At 45.0% G+C, this 14653-nt stretch overlaps 1 pseudogene; it reads right to left on the bottom strand.

Moving 5' to 3' along the window:
• Window positions 1–1888: 1888 nt before the first annotated feature.
• Window positions 1889–2007, bottom strand: LOC121286530 (annotated as a pseudogene).
• Between the last annotated feature and the right edge of the window lie 12646 nt (window positions 2008–14653).

The following is a 14653-nucleotide window of genomic DNA, read 5'->3' as shown; positions in this document are numbered from 1 at the left end:
GATCTTACAACACAGGATTATTCTTAATGCTACAGTCCTACGTTTATCAAAATTATAATTACTACAGGCATATACTGTGCGAAGCTCATATTCTAACCCATCTGCTAGTTGCAGCTCCATTTTGGCAAGTGTGTATGTACCTCTCTCGATAGCAAGGTTTTGCAGCATGTAACATGCAACAATTATTGAATCCACATACGCCAGGTCAACCTAAAAGATTCATCAGGGCAGTCCATACATCAGAGATACTGTTGGACATTGTAGTACATTTGTGCCTGCTGCTCATGTACCATTGTACTTGTGAAGTCTGTGAGGTTCTGCCATGGTTAGAGTGGGAAGCCCATGTTTCCAGTGAGCTAGGCTTGCATTCTGTCTCCCCTCTTGAACAGCGGAAGAACCTTTGATCTGAATATCCTGAGCATTCCCAGAAAATGAGTTTGCTTTGTTAAATGAATGGTGATGGAGTGCGGTTAATGGTATGCAGGAAATTCTGTATGATTGGAATCTGCCTCTGCAGCCAACAATGGATGTTGCTATTTAAATTGTTTGTGCTGAAGCTTGATGCATGTGGACACTTGATACCTTATAGAAAGAGAGGTGAAATGCTGGTTGATCTGCATGATATTTCCTGCTGGTGTGCAGAAGCATCGGTAAATGTAGAAATTGGATGTGGTGGTTGCTTTAACTTGCCTTGAGAGAGCTGTCCGAGTGTTGCTGTGTAACCTTAACGTCTGATTCCAAGACCTGATAAGTTTGAGCGCGAATGCCTATCAAATAGCTGCTTTTAAATGTCTCATCCTTCAGTTGGATGTAGGTGGATGATGTGTCATCAAGCTGATGCAGCAAGTCAAGTGCATTTACCTGTTATCTCCTCAACACTGCTGGGCTGCAGTCATGACACTGCTTCTTCTCCAAAATATCCACCAAGGATAGCTTTCATCTGGCACCAATGCTGCAGCATTCACTTGACAAGTGTCTTCAGCTCTGTTCACCACTGGAACACTAATGGATCTCTTTGGTGCTTTAACACAATGGGCACTGTACATTAATGCGTATTAGGAATATATATTTCCAAGAGCAAGTTTAGGCACTTAAATGTGGTGCGAGAATAAAGTGAAATCTGAGCCGATTTGCTTATTCAATTTTAATTCCTGCCTACAAGCCGGTTAACAACAACTTGCACTTATATACTGCCTCTAATGTAATAAAACATCCCAAGGCTCTTCACAGGACTGATTGTGATACACATTTTGACACTGAGTCACATAAGGAGAAGGACAAGTGTTGTCAATAGGATCCAAGCTGGTTGGTGAAGCCGAATAAAAGGCACAGAGCTTTTCTTTATTGAGCATTTATTGACTTATTCAGTCACAGCTCTCCTCCCAACTCAACCCAGTGTCCCAACTATCCCCTATTTATTGACTCTTTTTTAGAAAAACAAAACTCAATAAATTAAATAAAAATTAATAAATGAGGGATGGTGGAACACTATAACAAGGGATCAAAATTTTCAAGACGAACCTTACAAAAGCAAATCAAAATGTATTTCTAGAGGTGATGATGCAACCCAGCCCCGGCGGTGTCCAAACATTGAGGAGCAGCACCTTCAAATAACAAAAGAGGGGCTGTAGCCCCTGGCAATCTATGTGTATGTGGAACCCAGACTCCCCTTGGCCGCAGAAAGCACAAGCAGTCTGAACACCTATTGCATGGCACTGCTGCAAGCAAAACCCTCCATGCCTTGTTCCTGATGGAAAGAGGGAGGACTCCCATGTAGAGAGCCCTGAACTGGAGGCCTCCCCCATTGGCAGGCAGCAGGTCAGAGTGCCACGGCATGTCCCAATGGTGAAGGAAGGCAAGGCAATGGAGTGTGTGCAGTAGTAGGTCAAGCCTCCTGCGCCTGGCATTCCCAGGTGATCTCCCATCAAAGTACTAACCAGGCCTGAGTCTGCTTAGTTTCTGGGATCAGAAAAGATCAGTCGTTTACAGACTAGTATGGCTGTAGGATACCCCCTATTGATATTATTTTAAGAAACAAAATCAACAAATAAAACTAAAATTCAATAAGGGGTCACAACCTCTGGTGGGGCACTATACTTAACACAAAAGTGTGAAAGGAAATTTACAAAATTAAATCAAAATGTCTCCTCTATTTATATGTTCTCAAAGACTATTAATACCCATCACCTGTTTCTCTTCACCTTAATTGACATGAAAGACTATAATAATGTATTTAGCAAGGGATTAACAGGTGTGAGGTATGTTTTAAGGAGTTTCTTGAGCAGGAGAGAGAGATAGCGAGGTGGGTGATTTCGAGATCGAATCCAGAGTTTAGAGCAGTGCTGCTGATGGCATGGCCACCAATGGTGGGATGATTGAAATTGGGATGCACGAGAATGAACAAAGAAGTGAAAGCAGCACCACTGGCATTGTACGTTAATATGTATTAGAAATATGCATTTCCAAGAGCAAGTTTAGGCACTTAAGCAAAGTTGTGGTAAAGCCCCTTGAATGTTTACGCAGCGAATTATTATATATTAATGCAACATAAGCCTCTGAATTAGATCCAAGGCAAATTAAATCTCCAGAAGCTTAGAAAGAACAAATACGGTTTTTTTGCAAGATCCAAAATGAAATGTGCAAGCTAGTCCTTTGGTTAAAGGTTGGATTGTGCCTGTAACAGGATGTTCTGGAATCTGAAGAAATCAAAATATTTTAACAGTGTGGTGAATTTTTTTAAACACTTCTGGCGATTGAAGAAATTTTAATGATTCTGCGTAATTCATAATTTAAATTTACACTGAAGTTGTGGCCCTGCATTTTCCAGACTTAGTTGTGAAAAAAGCCTGCAATGAAATACTAAATAAATCAAATAAAACATGAAAGTTAAAAACATGCAGAATTTTTAACAATAATACCAATGGAATGTCTGTTTTCTTTCAGAGGAAAGATTCCACAAAATATCAAAGATGTTGCAACAATACAAACTCCACAGTGAAAATTACTGTTTAATCCGAACCTTACACTTCTGTGTATTTCAAAAGATAAAAGTAAACTTGATTGATAACCCATTAATCTAAACAGAAAATAAGAAACTTATAGGGATGGAAGAGAAAATGGATCTAGGGATACAGGTGAAGAGTATATTAAGAGAAGCATTACTGGTTAACAAAGTGATAAAAATGCTAATAAATTATTTGATTTTCTATCTTTTTTAAATTCACTTATGGGATGTAGGCCTGGCTGGCTAGGCCAGCATTTATTGCCCCTTCCTAATTTCCCTTGAGAAGGTGGTAGTTAGCTGCCTCCTTGAACAGCTGCGGTCCATGTGGTATACATACACCCACAGTGCTGTTAGGGAAGTTCCAGGAATTTGACCCAGTAACAGTGAAGGAATGGCAATATATTTCCAAGTCAGGATGGTGAGTGGTTTGAAGGGGAACTTCTAGGTGGTGGTGTTCTCATGGATCTGCTGCCTTTGTCCTTCTAGATGGTAGTGTTCGTGGGTTTGGAAGGTGCTGTCTAAGTAGCCTTGGTGAGTTTCTGCTGTACATCTTGTAGATGGTACACACTGCTGCCAGTGTCCCAGGTGTATAGAATTCAAAAGTAGTGAAGTTATGTTACACTTGTATAGGACCCTGGTCAGGCTGCACCTGGGATACTGTGCACATTTCTGGTCTCTATGCTACAAAAAGGGCAAAGGAGCAATGGAGAAAATACAAAAAAAATTACAAAGTGGATACCAGAACTAAGAAATTACAGCTATTGGTAATGATTGAGTAGGCGATAACAGGTGAAAAGGAAAATTTTGCAGGCCAACGCAGGAAACAAGTAGGGGAGTGGCACTCGGTGATTGCTCTGTCAGAGGGCCAGCACAGGGATGATGGACTGAATGGCCTCCTTCTGTGCTGTAAGCAGTCTATGATTCTAGGTTTAGACCTTTTTTATTTAGGAAGTTCAGACTTAAAGCTGACCTTTTGGAGGTCCTTTTGATAATTCATTGGTTGGACAGGGTAGATGTGGGGAGAGTTTTTAAATTTTGGGAGAATCCAAAACTAGCATCCATATTTCATGTTAATAGATCCAATAAGGAAATAAAAAGGATCTTCTTACTCATGGAATGGTTAGAATGTGGAACTGGCTACCAAAGGAAGTGTTTGAGGCAAATAGCTTAGATGCTGTCAAACAGAAACTAGATAAATACATGAGAGCCATAGAGTCATTGAGGTCTACAGCACGGAAAAGGCCCTTCAGCCCATCGAGCCTGCGCCAGTCAAACAAGTGCCTAATTATTTTAATCCCATTTTCCAGCACTAGACCCATAGCCTTGTATGCCATGGTATCACAAGTACACATCCAAATACTTCTTAAATGTTATGAGGGTTTCTGCCTCTACCACCCTTTCAGGCAGTGAGTTTCAGATTCCCACCACTCTCTGGGTGAAAAAATGCTTCCTCACATCCCCCCTAAACCTCTTGCCTCTTACCTTAAATATATGCCCCCGGTTATTGATCCCTCCACCAAGGGGAAAAGTTCCTTCCTGTCTACCCTATCTATGCCCCTCATAATTTTATACACCTCAATCTCCTCTGCTCCAGGGAAAATAAACCCAGTCTATCCAATCTCTCTCATAACTAATATTCTCCAGCCCAGGCAACATCCTGGGAAATCTCCTCTGCACTCTCTCTAGTGCAATCACATCCTTCCTATAATGTTGATTCCAGGAATACAATATTCTAGCTGTGGCCTAACCAGCATTTTTTACACTTCCAGCATAACCTCCGTGTCCTTATATTCTATGCCTCGGCTAATAAAGGCAAGTATCCCATATGTCTTCTTAACCATTTTATCTACCTGTCCCGCTACCTTAAGGGACTGGTGGACATGCACACCAAGGTTCCTCTGATCCTCGATACTTCCCAGTGTTCTATCATTCATCGTGTATTCCCGTGCCTTTTTTGTCCTGCCCAAGTGTATCACCTCACACATATCCGGATTAAATTCCATTTGACACTGAGCAGCCCGTCTATATCGTTCTGTAATCTAAGGCTATCCTCCTCACTACTTACCACGCCGCCATGAGACGGAAGGGAATAGAAAGGTATGTTGAAATGCTGAGATGAAATAGAGAGAATATAAGTAGATTTGTGTGGAATATATATAGCATCACTGGTGGATTGGGCTAAATGACCTGTTCCTGTTCTGGATTTTATATGTAATTCTATGTAAACATTCATTCTCTTGATCATTGGCATAATATGGCTGCAGCGGTTGCTATCTATAGGGTGCATTGCAGCAATTCACCAAGGCTCCTTTGGTAGCTCTCACCACTTCGTCCATGGCACAATGGAGGCATTTCCAGGAAGAGGGGAATAGCTGCCATAGGAGTAGGAAAGGCATCAGGCTGCAATGATGTGCCTTCTGCTTGGGGTTACATGAACATTGAGAATTACAGTTTGCAAATAATTAAAATTTTCAATTGCCAGGCAGCTTCGAGCTCCCTGTGTGAGGCTGCCTCCAAAAGCATTCCTGGGTTCCTGACAAAGCAGGTGGCCCACGTGACACCGGGAAACTTGCCTCCATCTATGAAAGTGGTTGTTAATTGAGGTCTTAACTGTCTTCATTGCCTATTTGTCTCCTCTGGGCGTGCAGCCAATGCCACCCACAACCCATCCCTGAGTCTATCAGTCAAAGGCAGGAACACATTGGTGGGCTGACTTGACACCCTGTGTTCTAACTTTCCACTTTGCCCCCAGCCCCCCTTGTCTATGAGAGCTAGGAAAATTCTGTCCAAAGTTTCAATAACAGACTGAAATGAAAATTATTTCTTGAAAACAACAGGTATAGGGAGGAGCAGGAATTAAATGATTAATATCCACCATTTAAATTTATGACATGACTGTCGTTACCAGCTCGTTCTTTTATATATATTTAAATAAAACAAAGGAGCTGTTTTGGATGTTACAGGGAGATTTGAATTAAATAATACCATGTGTCATATGAGAACTAAATGTTACTGATTTCACTGTTTTGACAGCTGTGTGGTTTTCTTGGCTTTTATTTTTTTTTGTGAGGCCTCACTCAGATGTCTCTGGCTGTCTAGTGCTGTGCTTGTAATTACTTTGGATAAAATCCATGATATCGCACCTACATCAATGACACTTAGTAAAATTTCAGATTAATAGAAACAAACTTGTGAACAATTTTTAGAAATTTCTTGTCTTCTGCAAAGTTTCTATATATGGATAAGTCATCATACATTTTAACAATTCTAAAAGATATAACCACTTCCACCTCCCTCAGGTATCTCTCATCTCTGGGAACGCTGACTCTTACTGGTGTCTGGATCCATTGGAGCTGGCAGTTTGATAATCCAAATGGTTCGATTTCAAGTATAAGTCTAAGTAATAAACGTTGGGAGCTATTTAACTGTTTCAGGTTTCACGTTGAGCATGGCCCTGTCGCCATGTGATTCCACATGTGTACTTTCCAATCAAAAGTGGGGTTTGTTACCCAATTCATGCCATCCTCTACTCTCAGTCCTAGACTGCTCAGGTCAATTGTAATATCCCTCCCACTCTCCTCGTTGAGATCAGCTTGAATGCACAATAATGAGTGGCAGAAGCTAGGTGCCCTGTTTCAGTTGTGGATCAATGGTAAAATGAATGCTTCTAACTTAGAAAGTTATGAATTCAATTTCCAACACAGAGACTTGAACACAGGACCTCCGTTAACATATCACTGTAATACTGAGGGAGTGCTATAATGTTGTAGGTATTGTCTCCAGATGAGATAGTAAACATTTTGCCTTTATGGGTGGATGTGAAATATCCCATGGCACTATTTGAAGAAGAGCAGGGGTTTGCAAAGGTACATAGGAAATAGGAGCTTGAGTAGGCCATTCGGCCCCTCGAGCTGCTCTGCAATTTAACTAGATCATGGCTGATCTTCTACTCAATGCCATTTTCCCACAGTATCCCTATATCTCTTGATATCTTTAATTTCTATCGATCTTTGTCTAAATTTACTCAATGACTGAGTCCTCTCAAGCCTTGTAAAAATGTTGTATGCTTCAATGAGATCACATCTCATTCTTCTAAACCCTAGAGAATATAGTCCCAGTCTCCTCAATCTCTCCTCATAGGACAATCCAGCCACCCTAGGGTTCCATCTGGTTAACCTTCGTTGCACTCCCTCTATGGCAAATATATACCTCCTTAGGTAAGGAGACCAAAACTGTACACAATAACCCAGATGTGGCCTCACCAAGGCTGTGTACAATTACAGCAAGGCATCTTTACCCCTGCACTTAAATCGTCTTGCAATAAAGGCCAACGTACCATTTGTATTCCTAATTTCTTGCTGCACCTGCATGGTAGCTTTCAGTGGCTTATGAACAAGTACGCCCATGTTCCTTCAGACATCAAGACTTCCTAATCTCCCACCATTCAAGAAATACTTTGCATTTCTATTTTTCTTACGTAAGTGGATAACTTCACATTTTTTCACATCATATTCCTGCCCACTCACTTAGCCTGTCTAAATCCCCTTGAAGCCTCTTTGCATCCTCTCACAACTCATTTTCCCACCTAATTGTCATCAGCACACCTGGAAAGATTACATTTGGTCTGCACATCCAAATCATTGACCCAGGCTGCGAGTAGCTGGGGCTCCAAACACTGATCCCTGTGGTACATCCAATAGTCACAGCGTTCTCCCTGAGAGTTCTTCCTGGTGTTCTGATCAATATTTACCACATTACTGACGTCAGATGATTTGGTTGTTATTGCATCGATGTTCATGGGAGTGTTACCTATGAGAATTGGCTGCCTCGCTTATTACAGCTGCGACTGCACTTCGGTGGCTGTAAAGTGTTCTGGAACTTCCTGAGGCTTTGAAAGGAGCCATATAAATGCAAGTCTTTCTTCTAGTTATTCTCTAAAAGTTACAATAACTTCTACATAGTGTGTGGAATTTTCCATGCTCGTTGGTTGGCAGTGGCCGCAATATGAGTGGGCACCATGGCGAGAAGGCCAAAAATCAGTTTCATGACTTTGTGAAACCAGTTTGCAATCATCTGCTCTGTCCATCAATGGCGAGCCGCATTTCCCACTGTCAGATGTTGGGAGCTTCATTATAAGCCCAGCTCGCCGGAATCATCCTCCCACATTGGGTTATCCAAGCACGTTGGCGTGATTGCTGCTGATGTATTTCACAACAGCTCATAAGCGACGTGCACCTGGCGAGCTGCACTTCGCTTGGGACTTCGATGTTTGTTTGCCTATTTTGCTTCAGTCAGCACTCACCATCATCGGAGCCAAACTTCACAGAGAGCACCACATCGCTTTTAAAGGGTCTCACAGGTGGGCCTCTATCTACCGGACCAGCCATAATGCGTGGGTGGCTTTTCAGTGGCTGCAGGGCTAGGGCTAGCTTTGTGAAGGGGGAGAAGTGTCCTCAGTCAAGGGAAGAGACTGCAGGGTGAGGTCTGTACTGGGGAAATGGGGTATACCAGTGTGTGTGTGGGGGCACAGGTCGACCTGTGCAAATAACTTCAAGGTAAGTGCTGAGGAGGCAGTGTCCAGAGAAAATGAGGCCAGATGGAGATGTGAGGGTGTGTATGAGAGAGTGGGTGGTGATGTCCCGTGAGCTGGTAGTGAGTGAGATGCCAGTGAATGTGTGTTGGGTTTGAGTGTGTGAGTTTAGAATGTTGAGATGGCTGCCTTACCCTGGTGGCGCAGATGAGATCATTCATCCTCTATCTGCATTGGATGGCCAACCTCTTCTGTGCAGCATTGGCACCGATCACCACTGGCATCACCTACCGAGCCGGAATGGTAATGTTGCTGCCCCTCCTGTGGCCAGAGCAGGGGTAGAGGACATTACGGCTTTCAAAAGGCACTCGAGAGGCGTGTCACTAAGTCTGGGGGCTGCAGTCTTCTTGCCTTTTGGGGCCATGTCTTCTTTGTAGCAGTCCTGGGCTGTAAGCACTGAGAGGCATGCGCCCGGCTACACTTTAAATGTGGCGCCCAGCATGATGAAGTGACGAGGTGACAGGGCAGCGGGTGAACCAGACCCTGCCCGCCATCAAAACAGTGTATTTCCTGGGAATGCATGAGTAATAAGGCGGGATTGGGATGATACGGCATGAGAAGTGACTGGCGGGTAAAACGTTCTTTTTTCCACCTGCTACCACACTTAGTGCAAACCTGGGACGATTCCATCCAGTGTTTGAATTGATATTAACAATATAGCGTAATTTTCAGCCCTTAGTTCTTTAGAAAATAAACACAATCATGTTGGAATTGGTTGGCAGGTGAAGCAGTGAAAGAAATGATTCTTTAGTCTGTTAATTATATTTTGCTGCACTCTCTCTGTATGCCTGATGACTGAAACAGCTTTCTTTTCCAGTGTATATCAATACATACTTGGTAGCAGAGTGGGGAGTGGGGAGACATAATAGGTGCAATTATAAATTTTTCAAAGATTTATATGAATAACATACATGGTTATTTGATGTTAAAATGGCAGCTTGAGCTTGTGTTTTATCGTCCAAAGTGCTTGTCTTCTTCCATCATGGGTTGCGCTCGGTAGGTGGCGATTTATGCCTGGTTCAGTGGCTCCAAACCACACACAGATGTTTGTTGAGGATTAAGCATTCAGAGGCAAAGCTAATCCATCTCTGACATAAACACAGCTGCCACCGTGTTCATGCAGCTTCGCACAATGTTAAAACAGAGTAAAAGTGTAAAGAATAAATTTCCTTAACGTCCTTTTCGAAAGTAAGTGCAAATAAATTTTTTTCTCTAATGTTTGGCCATAAATGTAACAATCTCCCTTGATATTAATACTTTGATCAAACATCTTTTCCTTTGCTGATTGTATAAATGTGAAAATGTGAAAATTTAAAGTCATTACAATATCTCTTAAGGCTCTGCATCAGTTGTTAAGAATGTAAAGTTCCAGGTCAGCCAACCAGGAGAGGTTTTAAAACAGGAAACTGACGAAAATCCAAGCCATTAATGTGGCAAAATGAATGTTAACTTGATCAAAATTCTATAGGTTAGGTGGCAGCCCCTCTTAAAATGAGTTTAAAGATAAAGAACTTAAAACAATTTTAATTATCATTGGCTGCTGTTTGACAAACACATACAGCACACACAGTAAGCCCCACATTTGTTAATCATATTTATAGTGTTCCATGTCATGTATAAAATGGCTATTGCCCAAATCCTTTATTTACATACAATGACATTGCAGGCCTCATGAGTATTACAAGCCATAGTATACAAAGGTATTTATCCAAACACGCAGAAAGTGGAAATTCAAGTTCCATTTCCCTAACCCCCAGGTTTCTCCCATTCTCCTGAACATTTTTGAAATTCTGCAGACGGCAGCAGTTTTCCAACATCTGACCCATGTGTCCATCCTTCATGTTTAGGCATAGATTTGGGTAAGCTATTCAACCGCGAAGGATGCATCATCTAAGCTCAATCCAGATCTTGTCTGACATTGACATGCGTCAATATTTCAGCAGCTGTCACTGGCGATTAATTGGGAATGGGAATGCAGGCGGACTTTTTTTCCCCTTTTCCTGACCCAGGAATGTTGATTATAGTGCTCAACTGCAGCCCTGGCTGAGGTCAACTAACCCAGCAGAGACTAAGAGGGGAATTGTCCCAAGTTTGCGCAAAGTATGGTAGCTGGCAGGAAAAGGAAGTTTTACCTGTCAGTCGCACTGGAGAATTTTCATGCTGTATCATCCCATTCCTGGTATGTCCTGCCTCATTAATAGCGCATTCCCGGGAAACACGCTGGGCCACTGGTGGGGAGGTCTCTGATTCACCCGCCCCGCCATCACCTCAGGCCTTCAGAAATCTGGGTGCCATATTTAAAGGGTGCCCCTGCACCGAGCTAGCACTCTCTAAAGCATTGGAAGCAGCTTTCGAGTCATGGCTGCCAAAGGGAGGAAACATGTTGCGCCCAATTTAGCAATGTCTCCCTCAGGCACCTACTGACACTGTGGAGGCCCACCATGAAGTCTTCTATCCCAGCCCTGGGCCAGGACCAGCAAGCCAGGTCACCAATCCAGCATGGGAGGTGATGGCAGTGGTGGTCAGCGCCAATGCCCTGCAAAGCGGATTGCTACCTAATGCCGAAACAGGATGAATGATCTCCTCCGTTCTGCCAGGTTAAGTCACTTTTCTCATCACTCTCAGCTCACATGCTCACAAGCCCATCATACACCCACAGTACTGCCAGTTCAAGGGACATCATCATTCACTCTCTCACACGTACCTTCACCTGCCCTATGGATCGCGTCCTCATCTTGTCCACAGCACCACTCACCACCAACACGTGTGAGTCATCCTCCTCATGTGGCCTGGCAGGCATCCTGCTTACATTCTTTCCATCTGTACTTATGCAAGACAAGCTGGTACACAGCAAATGGGAGAGGCTGCAGACAGGCGGCGGAATGCCTGACATCAAGGTCCTCACAGACTTTGAGAATAGAGTCACCCAACTGAAGGCTGTGGTGACGGTGAGGCCAGTGGTGTTCAACCAACTGAGGATCCAGCACTGCAACATCCATCACACAGCCATGCTGTGCATCACTTTCCCTGTTCTGCAGTCCCCTGCCACGCACTAATCATCTCCCCTTGCTTTTGCAGGCACATCTGGGAAGCAGCCAAGGGAGTCCACGGGCCAGGTCCTCAACTCAAGCCCGAAGACATCACGGAAGAAGAATCTGATGAAACCCTAATTGAAAACCAGTCACAGAGCTAACCCACACCCTCCACCAGTGCAGAGACACACACCTCAGTGGGACTTAGCTCTAGAGAAGCCCTGGGATCACAATCTGGTGGGCACATTGCATTGTCTGATCCACTGCAGGCAGAGGCAGGGACTTCACAGGTTTCCGACACTCAGAGGACTGCTGGAGGCCAGAAATCTGCTGAGTCCAAGTTAGATGAGGAGCCTCTGGACTTGATCATACCTCAGTTGCAGGAGCTGCAAAGGCAAGCTCTAGAACATCAGGACAAGATGACTGCTGAGCTCCTCAGAATGCAAGGCACGATAAAGGAGTTCGTCTGCCTTCAGTCTGAGGTGATAGCGCCGGCATGCCTATGCACTGAAGCCAACGCTGGTAGAATGGCAGCTGCCATGGAGATCTTGGTCCAGGACATTGGACCTGCACTGCTGCGCAGATAATACACAATCACTGATGCCATAATTGGCCTCCAACAGTGCCAAGGTGAGAGGGGTGCAGCGCAGCTCGATCTCAATCCAGTTTCCTCTTCTCCTCAAGGAATCAGCCAGGGGCCCTTGGGCACCCATAGGGAGGAGGATCAGCAGACACACACCCTGGGTCCATCCACCGAGGTGACTCCGGGAATGTCTGGCCCATCCGAATCCCCTCTTCCTGCGGCCTCAGCAGCCCCAGCTCCACAGGCCAAGGAGGGTGCAGCTGGCCCACAACAGGCCACCTCCAGGTATTAGCCCTCCAGAGGATGCCATCAAGGCCATCACAGGCAGGGTATTGCAGTCAGCAGGCTGCCTCCATCTCCATTGTGCTTGTTCGGGGGAGCAGCAAACATAGCGGCAGGACTAAGAAGGTTAAGAAGATGTGGTTACACAGCCTGGGGACGGGTGTTAATCGCTTGCACTTAATGTTCACTGTTGTAAATAAACTTCCAAGAATGTCTTCTTGTCTATGGCTCCTTGTTATGATCAGCAATGTTCATGTCACTCAGATGTGAAGCTTTGGTTCCTGCAAAACATAAAGGCAGGTGTCTCAGTCCAGGGCCTGTGCAGTGTGTAACCTTCAGACCAAAGTGATGGTCCAGCTTCACACTCACTGGATACATTAGTGATGCCTGCACCTTGATGGTGCTTGTTATTTCTGCCAGAATGTTTTGGGCAGGTGTCACCAAGTTCCGTCGTTATCTCTGTGCTCTCAACACCTTTGAGGTGGGGCTGGCCCCCCATCTCTTCAGCATCTGTGACCAGTAATGTTGTGCTCCTGAAGGGGTCAGGTGCTGAAGGCTGACAAAGGATTAGGTGCATTTATAGATCCATGGCTGTGTCTCCATGATATGACCCTGATCATGGAGCCAAGTGTGCTGCCCTCAGCCAGGCAGGAGTCAGGTATTCACAGAGGCAGTATGAAGATCTATGGAATATCCTCACTGTATGTCGTCATCATCCTCCCGGAATCTAGTGACGATTAGGGCCTCCATAACATAAGCCTGAGCACTGAGGGTATGTGCGCTGCCATCAGCCACATGGCAGTCAAACCTTCACAGATGCAAGGTGAGGATGGCAGGACTGTCCTCATTGCATCTCATCATCATCCTCCACGAATCTTGTGGCCATGAGGGCCTCCCGAGTTTGCCTGTCTTGTCCGGCCAGTGCGATGGCCTCCTTGCCGGCATCCTCGCCTTCGTGGACCTCATCACCATCCTTCCATTTGAAGTTCTCCTCATCGGAGGATATGTGCAGCTGCTCCATCCCCTCCTCAGCCAGGTCCTCCCCGCTTTGCAGTGCCAGGTTGTGGATCACCAGCAAGTGACAATGATGTGCAATACCTCTGGAGACTGTATTGCAGTGCTCTGCCAGACTTGTCATGTTCAAAATGCCTATAGTTTGCTCCATCAAAGTCTGGGTCATGGCATGAGCCTCATTGTACTATTGGTCTGCTGCAGTCTGAGGCTGCCGCATGGGCGTCATCAGCCATGTCCTCTGCAGGTAGCCTTTGTCTCTGAGGAGCCAACCCTGCAGCCTCTGTGAACCCTGGGGGATGTTAAGGATCAGAGACTTGCTACGATGTAAGAGTTGTGGACGCTCCCTTCGAATCGTGCACAGACCTGCAGAACATGGTTGTGATGGTTGCACACCAGCTGAACATTCAGCGAGTGGAAACCCTTGCGGTTGGCGTAGTTGACTGCTAGTTGCCACAGAGATTTAAGCACCATGTGAGTGCAGTTGATGGCATCCTGCACCTATGGGAAACCTGAGATCTGTGCAAATCCCAGCGCTCTTGCTTCCTGGCTTTCCTGATCATGGACAAAATGCACAAAGCTCTGTGTCTTTGCGAAGATGGCATCTATGACATCCTGGATACACTTGTATATGAAGTCTTGTGAGATCTTGCACAGGTCAGCTGTGGAGCCCTGGAAGGAGCCACTGGCGTAATAATTGAGTGCCGCAGTCACTTTTACGGCCTCTGGCAGTGGATGCCCTCCAAGTCCCTGTGGTGCCAAATCCTACAGCAAGTGGCAGATGTGGCCAACCAGTTCTCTAGACATGCACAGTCATCAGGGACACTGGTTCTTAGCCATCTGCAGGAATGACAGGCGCTGCCTATAGACCCTGTGTCTAGCGAGGTGCCTACAAGTGATGGCTCACTGTGGATCTTCAGCTGCGTGCACAACAGGCCCTGCCACCTCTTCATCTTTTTCTATGGTCTCTGTAAGCCACGAGGCATACCGCTAAATCACCAGGCTCCATGACCCTAATGTCCTCTTCCTGCAGAATCAATAAGAGAGATGCATGGGTTAGCATAGGCATACTAAGATCGGTTAAGTCAGAAGGTCCCTTCATGCATGCAGGAGAGTGCTGGCCACCACTTGGATAGTCAGTGAGTAGTGTG

Source organism: Carcharodon carcharias, chromosome 13, assembly GCF_017639515.1.
Source record: "Carcharodon carcharias isolate sCarCar2 chromosome 13, sCarCar2.pri, whole genome shotgun sequence".
In the NCBI taxonomy this organism is placed as follows: domain Eukaryota; kingdom Metazoa; phylum Chordata; class Chondrichthyes; order Lamniformes; family Lamnidae; genus Carcharodon; species Carcharodon carcharias.
The sequence above is the reverse complement of the archived record's forward strand: the minus strand, read 5'-3'. Positions and strand labels throughout refer to the sequence as shown.